The 11,608-nt window shown below is 35.2% G+C and overlaps 1 pseudogene; it reads right to left on the bottom strand.

Annotated features, from left to right (window-relative positions):
• Positions 1-9,677: 9,677 nt before the first annotated feature.
• Positions 9,678-10,272, bottom strand: LOC129950510 (ATP synthase mitochondrial F1 complex assembly factor 2-like; annotated as a pseudogene).
• Positions 10,273-11,608: the final 1,336 nt, after the last annotated feature.

The raw sequence follows: 11,608 nt of genomic DNA, 5'->3' as shown, positions 1-11,608 counted from the left end.
CTGAAAAGTCGAAAAAGGCACGAACAAAATTTCCCATTCCACTTTTGAAAATCATTTTAAACAGGGGGTGATTGAGGCAACACCACCGCACACCGGAGTTCTCCAAATTTATATACACATAGTAGAAGATGCAAAGGCAAACAGCTGGAGTATGCGAGTGTTTCAAGTTGATGGTAAAGTGATTTAAATGCGTCCTTAATGGGATAAAATTGTCTGATTTGTGGTTGGTAAAATGAATGAATGGTTAAATGCTCAGCTCAATGTTGTATTAAGTGCGGGTGCATTTTCACGTTTGAAATGGTGCCGCTTAATAAGTCAATTCATTCTCTTGTGCTTTATGGGGGTTGATTTTCACAATGGTAGTTGTGAACAAGTTAAGAAGGGAAGAAAGGTTGGACTTGACTCGGGGAATTCAATTCAAATTAGAGGGTGATGTCTGATGCGCTGGCTGAGTGTATAGACCGAATAGATGGAAGTGGAAATTCTCATTCACAGCATATAATCGACTTTATTCCGCAAATTATTCAAGCCATTGTTGTAAGAATTGTTTCAGGAAATAGAATGATTAATTCAAGAAGAGAGTCAATGGTTTTGTCTCTGTGATTTATCATTGTGTTAATGTTTTTCAACCACTTTATGATTATTATTATTATTGTTTTGTTATTAAGAAGAATGGGAAATTTAACTCTTTCTTTCCAGTATATATGTACATGCATAGGTTAAGCATATTAAAAGGTAGTTCAATGATTAAATTATCTTATAAGATATTTTTTCGAATATCGATTTATTATAATATTGATAAGTAACATTATTGCGAGAAAAACTACTACCACCTTAAAAATAGTTGTACATACCCGTGGCTTGATGGTAACGTAAGGCTGTCAGTCTGGAGTATTTGGGTTAAATCTTTGCCTGTGCCACCTAAAGCTTTTTTTCACGGGTACTGTCGTTGACAAATCTTCCAAGAGCTATAATTATTCCTGGCATGACAAGTATTTTCTCAAATAAGCCGTCCAGCGGCATTAGTCGCACACAGAAATGGTTGAGAGTTGTAAGCCACTAATTTATTTTCTCTTGACTACCTTCAAAAATAATTTTGGTTTGTTTCAATTAATAACATGTTAAATTTTTGTAGAACAATTTTACAATTTTAAATTGAATTTTCTTTGTCCCTTGGACCTGTTTTAAACAAACAAAATTTTAAAGAAAATCAATTCGACTTTATCTCTTAGAAAAATCAAACCTCTAGTAAACACCACTACTCAAAACATCCGTTTACGTATAATTTTAACGAAAACACATAAATTCGTTTTACTACATAACAATTAACATCCAATGGCTTGTATAAATAATACATCTTTTAACGACAATCCCCATTAAAATAATGAGAAAACGTTTAAAAAAACCTAAAACACCATTTTTATAAAATTTGTAATAAGTCGTTCTTCAATTGTAGGTAAGAGTAACTTCATAAAACCTTTTTGGTATGGAATAATACAGTTTGACCAAATAATCCATAGATATGTCACATGGTATTGGAATATTGTTCCCCTGACTTAAAGAGGGTCGGACCATTCAAGTAATGAAACTTTTTAACATTAATCCACTAGTTCACGGTATGGATATAGGCATTGTCTTTTGAATTCCAAACAGTTCTAAGGATTGTTCTCTTATCAGCGACTTAACTTGGTAAGGTAAGTTCCAATTTGTATTTTGCTTCCTATTGGGAGACGTTCTTGTTACCAATTGATAGTTGTTCTTTTTACTGACTTAAGGTAGAGCTACAGTTCTCTGTGAACTAGGGCCTCACCCAACAAAGTTCTTCATCTAGCTAGGTCACTAGATAGATGTCTCCAGTTGTGCAAGTTGGTCGAGTTCACTTGCCATTTGTGAGCGCCACCTGATCTGCTGTCCTGTGGGTGTGGATTCGAAGACTCAAGGCCGGATTTAGGGGAGAGAAACAGAGGCTGAAGCCCCGTGGCCTCCACAAACCCTCGACAACAGAGACTTCAGAACATTTTTGTTTCAAATTCCAAATAGTAAACCTTATTTCCTTTCATATATATTTTTTTTGCTCTTTTACATTTACATACAGCCTAAAATGATACGTGATTATTTAACTATAATAATCTTAAATAACAGAAATAATTGATCTATATTTGTTCACTCCAATCAGGCAATTAGTGAAATATCAGTATCTCAAAAATCATTTATCAGCGTTCGTACCTTGTTTTGGTAATTCTCTGAATTTAGTGGGAAAGGCAGTTGCTAACTCTGGTCCATCGGCTGTTTGATTATTTAATTTCGTGGGGATTTTGTACACGTTTTTCACAGCCAGTACAGAGAGGCACCGAATTCTGATTGAGAAATTGTCGGAGAAATAAAGCGGCCAGTTTTTAGTCTTGAAAAAGCATATCTTACAATAAAGAGCAAAAAGACATCGTGTGAAATGAAGCGGTTCACCTTCTACAGAAAATGAGTAGTCTCGAAACCGATTTGTTTGCAACATTTTGAAACGATATCTTGGAGCGATTCAATTCTACAAACATGATGTTGCAAAACCCGAAAATGATTCTTGAATCGGCAATGCGTGCATTGAAAATGAAAAGAAATGATTTTGATAAATACGAGTAAGCAGCCAAAAAAAATATCCCATACTGATGAATATATAAAATCACGGACTCGCACCAGAACGAGAAATGTGAGGTCAAATTCGCTCGATTACGGGAAAGCACAAGACGCAAATCTGTCACCCAAAGAAAAATACAAAGTATTCGCCTTCATCCTAGTGATTGACCAGCTAATGAAGCTGTACGTTCGAGATTTGGAATACCGAATCACATCGAGAAGATGAATGCTGAAAATTTGCACGCTGCTGCAACAGAGGCATTGATGAAAGTGTATCCGGATGATTTAGAGCCTAGTCTTGGTAATAAGTTGGTTCAATTTGTGTCTTTGATTGACTCATACAAAAATGGAACAGATCAATCGCCGGAACTCTTTTACTAACAAATTATCGAAAATCAAAATTTCAGAAATTCCCAAACCTTGAAATTCCATTGAGAATATATTTGGTTTTGATGGCAACAAATTGCACTGGAGAGCGCTCATTTTCAAAAATGAAAATTTTAAAAAAAGGATTCAAGCCACGATAGGACTTACATTTTTTACGTTTGTTCAATAAAGGAATCTACTTGGTTTCACAATAAATTATTTAAAAAAAAGGTTTACTTTATTTTGAAAATAATTTGGGGGGAGGGAGTCTCCGCTCCTTTATTGCCCCCGAGAGCTCTGGACCTCTATATCCGGCCCTGCGAAGACTTTCCAGTCAGTCTTTGGATTTGTATCCTTCTAGCTAAGTCTACGCTGTCGCTGTAAAGTCCGTACAACTAGTACTTGCATCTGTATTTTTGTACCCCTCCAATTCTCCGTTGATCACGCGAAAAGCTTTCATCCCGAAACGATCCAAGGAGCTTTCATCCGCTTTTGTCATAGTTCATGCTTTTGTACCGTATAGCAGAACGCGGATGATAAGGGTCTTGTATAGCGACAGAAAGGGCTCTACCACTCAATCGCTTTCTTAGCCCACAAAAACAGCGGTTAGCAAATAGCAAACCTAATTCTTCGGTTGATCCCAGCGCTGGTGTTGTTTTCTGTAATCATAGAAAAGTCTAAGTCAACAATGTCTTTAATTACCTCGAAGTTACGTCTGTCGATGGTAACAAGGCGTCGGTGTTGTAGGTTCTTTCTTGATGTGCCTCTGCCTCAATGTCATGGTCATGGCTCTGTATAGTTCGGCCCTGTAGACACTGTCATTATGCAACCTCCTAAATCTGCCGTAATGTTAATATTTGATCGCCTGTTGACTTTCCTGGTCTAAAACCACTCTAATAAGGACCTATCAGGTTGTTAATGATGGACCTCAGACGTTCACATATTACGTCAGAGAAGATTTTGTAAACGATGTTGAGTAGACTGATGTCCTTTTTTCCGAATCGGGTAAACAATATATTGACGTTTCATTCATCGGGCATGCTTTCTTCTGACCATATCTTAAAGATAAGTTGGTGCATGCTCCTTACCAAATTATCTCTAGTAATTTGAAGATCTCGGAATTCAACCCATCTGCTCCATCGGCTTTGGTACATTTCAGCTTAGATATGACAATCTTCGTCTATGTCGGGATTGTTGGCTTTTGTCGGCTACATTGAATGGGCCATCTTGCCTGACAGGTCAGCCTTTCTTTTTGCAGTTAAAAACCTCGAATTCCTTAACATATGTATTACAATTCGTCATTGTGCTGGACTTAATGCTTTTTTTTAACAATTTTTTGAACATAAGGTCTAAATATTTTTGTGCTGGATTGAGTGCACATTAATTTTTTAACCTATGTATCTGTTAAGTTGATTTCCTAATACATGGTATTTTGCAGATATCAAATTTTTACAATGGTTAAGATTGAATGCTATTTCTTTAAAATGTAGGTGGTTTAAAATAGGTAAATAATGCGTACCGAGAAAACTCAATTTTTCAAAAGCAATGGTTCTTTTCAAGTGACATGGAGTGTATGGAGTAACTATAAAACGTTTATATTGAACATTTCTTCATACGTATGCATTAATTTTGATATCTGTTGAATCAATTATATTTACAACAGAACTAAATCAACTAGCTTTTGCAAAATTTAAAATTATTGCGAACTTAATATATACTGAATTAAAGAAGAAGAGCATGTCCCGAGTTAGTTGTAGTAAAACAGGATAGGGTTTACGTTTGAGTACATTAATATTGTGTTTTGTAAGTCACAATCTATTTATGAATGCAACACCGTTCTTACAATAAATTCTAGAATTCTCTTCAATACTCACCTGGCCCAAAACAAAAAATTGAATAAGTGACTTCATAAAAACGTTTTCACAAATTGATTTAGAAAAAATCGATCATCCCTCCACCGAAAGTTTTCGAAAAACACACAACAATTACCACTAGAATAAAAATTCGTGTTCTTTGTGTACATTAATCTATTGCATTTCGAATATCTCCTATTCCCATCACGTTCGTCTATATCTCTACTCTAACTAGATCCAATTTGGGATATCTGTCTTACACGTTATACAAACCTTCTTCGATAGACTGGACATGGACAGGACATATCTATTAATTTATCCCCAGGTCATTATTAACAATGTGGTTGACACCTTTGTAAAAAGGGGATGTTGGTTTTGTTGGTCAAAGATGCATTCAAGAAGATAATATTCCAATGGATTAATAAGGTTTTCTTTCTATGTATTTTTGTTTTTTAAGGAATATTGGTTGTCATAAAAATAAGTTTATGTCAAAGTTAAAGTAAACAATAAAAAGAAAAGAGAAACCATAACCCATGTCAACAAAACTTGCAATCAACTTAATCAGTTTTATCGACTCAACATAACTTTCGTTATGTAGCATAACCTCCCTTCCTTCCAGGCTATTGCAAATCCTGAAAGGATTTATAGTTGTCATTATCGGAAGCACTATCAACTGATGAGTGAGAATTTGTTCGGAAATGGAAAGTAATTTGTCACTTAGTTGTAGATGTGTGTAGCTTCTTTAGGCCCTGTGGGAATTTCATTAATAGGATATAACTTGGGGGTTGAATGAGATGAGAACAAAAAGGTCAGGGGATATGTATTTACTTACATTATAATCGGTAAAGGTAATATGTAGTTGTCACTATTTTGAATAATTACATTTTATTGTCTTTGTTCGATAAAAAAAATCGATTGAAAAAACGGGTTTCTTTCTATTTTTACCATTTATAAGGATTATACGAAAATATAAAATAATTTGTTTGAGCGAAAAAATCAATTATTAATTAATTTAATAAACTCTCTCACTTATAATGATTAAACACAATGCAGGTAATTAAGGAAGATGATGTGATAAAATGTCTGCACATTTCAATGACTGTGAAATATTAAGTCAGGTAAAGCATTCCACATTAGTATAGTGGGACTTAAAAAGAATCCCTTCCTTCGCAGTTAATCCGAAATTGGAATCAAAGGTTAACTGATGAGCATTCTTAGAAATCTGGCAAACATCATTCTGCCAAACTTTTGCAACTTTTACTAAAATAGCTATACAATAATTATAGACATGTAACCTTTCAGCAGTTCTCAATAGATACAAATATTTTAAGGGTTACTTATAATATTAAGAGCCTTATTTTGAATTCTGTCTAAGAGATTCAAATTATTTATTGGAGCACCTGCTTGAAAATGGGAGTTGTACTGCAGTTTTTGATGAATAAAGGCTTTATAAATTATAGCTAGAAGAGAAAGCAAAACTTCCTTCATGTTCGGAGAAAACCTAAGTACATAGCATCGTTTAGCTTAAAATATGTGCTCACTCAACAAGAGATGGGTTGTGATGCAGATATCCAGAACTGAAAGCTATTAAGTCTCCTCGATGCAAGTGTCACCCATGGATAGTTGTATTTGGAGAGGTTTAAGCTTTTGAAAAGCAGACAGCATTGAATTTTCGAAACATTTGATACTACACGATTTTTGTTTCACTATTGGACAATACTGTCGAGATCATAATTTAATGAGCTTATCATACGCTGTGTTAGTAGTCCTCCTACGAAGAACAAGGATGTCAATCTAAAAACGGATATGAAAAGCTGACTGTATTCTAAAAACGGATATGGAAAGTTTAGGGTATTGTTAATGTAGTGGATAAGAAGTTTCAGATACAAGATGATTTGTAAAAATAAGGAAGAGTATTGGAGACAAAAAGTTGCCCTGGGCTCCTTTTTTTGGATATCACATTTAAAACCGATGCTTCTTGTAATAAACGATTTGAAAGGCAAATTATTTATTTATTTTCATCATCAATTAGAGTTTATAATAGCTCTTATAGAGACTAGCGAAATATAAATAAATTTGTCTTAATATATATTTAACCAGAAAGAATCGGCTGAGCATATTTTTAAATGTATTCCTTCTTAAATGAACATTTAAATTAATTAAATTTCTCTTACACAGCTAGATATTGGTTTGTTAACAGCATAATTAAATGGAATAAATAATAATTCCTAAGCACTTGAGTTGGGGTATGCAAATTTATAAGAGACAGTTGAAACGGACAGTCAATATGATACAATAGGTTAGGTTAGGTTATAGTGGCTGTCCAAGTTGGAAACGGACACACTTAGGCCAGTTTAATGGCCCATTGTGATACCACATGAATCTTGAGGCTTCCTCCTAAGCTCAATGGAACCAGCTTGAGTCCCTTACGAAACGTGAGAGGCTGATTATCCCGATATGATTTAGATCGTTTAGATCGTTAAAAAAGAATTCTCCTAGGTAATTCTTGCGTTTTCGAGCTAGAGCAGGGCATGTGCAGAGAAGATGAAGAACCGTTTCTTCCTCGTCTATACAGCTTCTGCAAAAGTCATTTGAGAATACGCCTAGTCTCATGGCGTGCTTTCCTATTAGACAGTGTCCGGTTATGACACCTATTATCGAGCTTATATGCGATTTGCTTAGAGAGAGCAAGCACCTTGAACGTTTTAAATCCAGTGTTGGCCAGATGTTTTTTGTGGCTTGACACGTGGTGATGTTGGTCCACCTGGTGCCTGCCCTCCTCACAGCGTCTTGCATTAGTAGCAGTTTACAAGTAGCGATCGGTATGCCAGTACTTGCCAAACGTGGTAGGATGGGTTGTACTGTACCGTTCCTGGCGAGTTCATCTGCCTTACAGTTACCTGGAATGTCTCTATGGCCCGGCACACAGCAAAGGTGAATATTAAACTGTTGCGCCATCTCCATTAGAGATGATCGACAGTTATGGACTGTTATAGAGTTTGTAGAGACTGAGTCCAGAGATTTGATAGCGGCCTGGCTGTCGGAGGAAATACGGATATCAGATGTTGATATCACGTTTTCTTTGAGCCAAGACAAGACTTCCTTAATCGCCAAAAGTTCCGCCTGAAACACGCTACAATGATTGGGAAGGCGGAATGAGAGACTTAATTTCAGTCGTTCAGAGTACACACCACCACCAACCCCTTCTTTGGTCTTTGAGCCATCTATGTAAAAGAACGTTTCATCTAAGTTTATAAATAACTATTCTTGTAAATTTTCTTTGAATTGTTTCAATTCTAACAGAATCTGTTTTTTAAAACGGATTCCATAGCACACAGCAGTACTCCAGAACTGATCTAACATAAGCAATGTAAAGCGTTTTTAAGGAATAGGAATCACTTAGACCTTTAGAGTTTCGGAAAACAAATCCAAGCATAGAGTTGGCATTATTAACTAAGAATTCTAATTGATTAGCGAAGTTGAATTTAAAGCCAAAAATGACTCCCAGATCTTTTTTTGTTGAGACTCTATCGAGAACTCTGTTCTCAATATGATAATCATATACAAAATGTTGATAAGCTTTGAAGATCTTCTTGAAAAAGCATACAGTCAACCGGATCCTTAATGCATCTCAGAAATTTTAAATCATCAACAAACATCAAGGAAAAGGAATTTAAGAGAAAATCAGGCATGTAGATCATTTATGAATATAATAGGCTGTTCACACCACACCCAAAGCCCGGTTTTCGCCAAAATATCGGTTTTCGCCGAAAACCTACATCGGAAACTCAAGTTTTCCTATACATTTTTGATTAACCACAAGTAAACGACAAGCTTTATATAAAACCACTCGAAAACTAGTTACAAACAAACGTTTCGTAAAATTCAGCGCTCAAATTAATGTAAACAAAACAGCTGATGGCTTCTGTAAAAAAAATATTTCATTTTGAAATAAATTTGGTCGTGGTAAGTAATATTATTTATACAATTTCTTTACAAAATAAGAATTATTGCTTTTTGTTTTTTATGTACAGAATATGGAAAATTTGCAAACGTCGAGCATAAGAGCCTCGGTGACTATTTGCGGCACTGGATGGCGGTTCTTTTATGATCCTCCAGAGTTTCAAACGCACTTTGTTAAGCGAGGAACCGGGATTCACTATGGCTACTGGTGTGACGACCCCAAGGACGAGGAAGACTCGCTCATAGTTCGTAATGACGTTTCAAAGGGATGCGTCTTTCAACTCGTCGTCACAAATATGTTAGAAACTTTCGCTTACTACCTGGAGAGAGACTTTCCGGTAACTCCGTTCAATCACAAGGTTTTGGGGGATATGAGAAAGTCTATAAGTTAATTTGTTTAAGAAAATAAGTATGAAAGGAAATCTCTGGTGGGAGCTAAATTGCAGCAAGCTAGGAAAATTTGCGCCAAAATATTCCACAATGTGGGAATCATTGTTCCAGTGAATAAAACCACAACAGTGGGCTATCGCCCTTTGATGGACAGCGATGCCAACATCAATAAGATCCTCAGTGCTTTGGACAAGCCAGGCGAGTGTGATTTTGGTACGAATCTGGAACTAGGAATTAACCTTCACTGTTCCGGCCATAAGGACCTACACGAAATCGTTCAGAATCTTCTCAAGCCCGCCTATAAGCTGCTTGGTCGGTCACAATACATGGCGATTCTGAAGGCACATTATCCAACAGAAGCAATAGTCATAAGCAGTATTTTAGATTGAGTTTGTTGTGAAAAAAAAAGAATATGTTTTAAGTAAAGTTAATTTTTGTTATAACAGTTTTGTGTTTATTGATTTGATCATATATTTTCTACACAATAATCTTCTCTTTGGTGAATTTTTCTGACCGGTTGAAGTAAACAAAGAGGATAGCTGCAGCCAATCGAGCTTCTAGTTTTTGATGGTTCATGTCGTGAGCCCATTCCACCCGTTCCCAGAACTTCAGTTGAAACTCCTCTTCGAGACGAGCTGGTATTACGGACTTGTCTACGCTGATATGCTGCTCTATCACAGCATGGGAAAGGATTATCAACTCAAGGGTGTCGACAGCAAAGAAAAATCCTTAGGAGAATGTTTGCACTTCAAGAATTTTCAAAAAATTGAATCATGAGAGAATACATACCATATAGAACATCTTCACTGTGTGAAAGGAATTACTTGGATATTTTCATTTTATCCCCATCCGACACGGTGGGTGGCGATATACTGGGAATTTTTTGTATATTCATATCGAAACGTTTGTTAAACCACACAATGACCGGATCCCATTCGTTCTTTTGGAGCTCGTATAGATCTTTACCTTCCTTTTTCAACTTGATAAGTACCTTCATAAGGCTAAGGTTTGTATCTTGCATTTCCAGATCCTTTAGTTCATTGCAGAGTATATCTAAAGTTCTGCAGCTCATTCTGAAATGTTTTTTTTTTTCATCAATACAAAATTTGACAGCTGGTGTTAAACAAATTTAAATGTCAAATGAAAACGTGTAAATGTTCGGTATGAACGATTTTCGGTTTTAAAAAACTTAATGCCGAAAACCCGGTTTTGGGTTTGGTGTGAAAAGCCTATAAGAAACAAAAGTGGTCCAAGATGGCTACCTTGTGGAACACCCGAGGAAACATCTATTAGACGTGAGACGATCGAATCAATACGGACATATTGAATGCGTCCTGTAAGATATGAACGCAACCAATTTAGCAAGTTAGAATGTATACATAGTTTTTCCAGTTTATGAATTTAAATTGTATGGTGAACTCTGTCAAATGCTTTGGCAAAATCCGTATATATGACATCGACTTGATATCTTTTTTTTAGATTATTTAAAACAAAGTTAGAGAAAATTGTAAGATTTGTAGAAGTTGATCTCCCGGATACAAATCCGTGTTGAAATGTGGATATAGTCTCTTTTAATAAAAACGAAAGCTTATCGCAAACAATTTTTTCAAAAATTTTTGGTATAGCGGATAACTTGCAAATCGGGCGATAGTTGGATATGTCCTGTTTTGGACTTCTTTTATGAATAGGAGTTATAAAAGATGCTTTTAGATTCCATTGAACGAATATAGTTTTTAAAAAGAAATGTATTTAATAACTTGAAGCTCTTTTCAAGAGCAATGTATTCAACTTTCAAATTGGCATCAGACGGACAAAACCCGTAACAGTTTATAAACTTTATTCTTTTTATTGTTCAAATATATGAGTCTTTTGTTGTACAATTGTGGCTTAGGGTTATTTTTAATTTGTGCTTTAGGGACAAAAATGTCAATTGCTTCCTTAAGAGTACTTAGAAAGTCACTATAGAAGTAAGACAAATCAAAATTATTATTAAAATCATCGGGCAAAACTAAACAACCCAAATAATTCGCCATGCCAACAAAATTGGCTTTTGCAAAGTTAAATGAGTTATTAGTTGTATGTTTAAAGAAATTAAGTATTTTGAAATTTAAAGTTAGAGCAATATGATGCATATAATTAGGAAAAATTGGAAAAAGTGATTCATTTACTGACATTCCAAAATCCTTATCAACAAATACTAAGTCAAGTGTCCTATCAAAACTATTAATATTGCTACAAAAAAAAGATTAATCGAAATCAATTGTAAGGATTTTCTATAAGAGACCTTAATTCAAAATCCTATCAAATACGTTGGAAATATCAATAATCATACTTTCTTGCTTTACAATAAGCTACAAATTTAAATATTTCTTTCCACAGATGGTTTTGTCGAATTTAAAGTTGCATCG

Source organism: Eupeodes corollae, chromosome 3, assembly GCF_945859685.1.
Source record: "Eupeodes corollae chromosome 3, idEupCoro1.1, whole genome shotgun sequence".
In the NCBI taxonomy this organism is placed as follows: Eukaryota; Metazoa; Arthropoda; class Insecta; order Diptera; family Syrphidae; genus Eupeodes; species Eupeodes corollae.
Note: the sequence above shows the minus strand (reverse complement) of the source record. Positions and strands in the feature narration are given on the sequence as shown.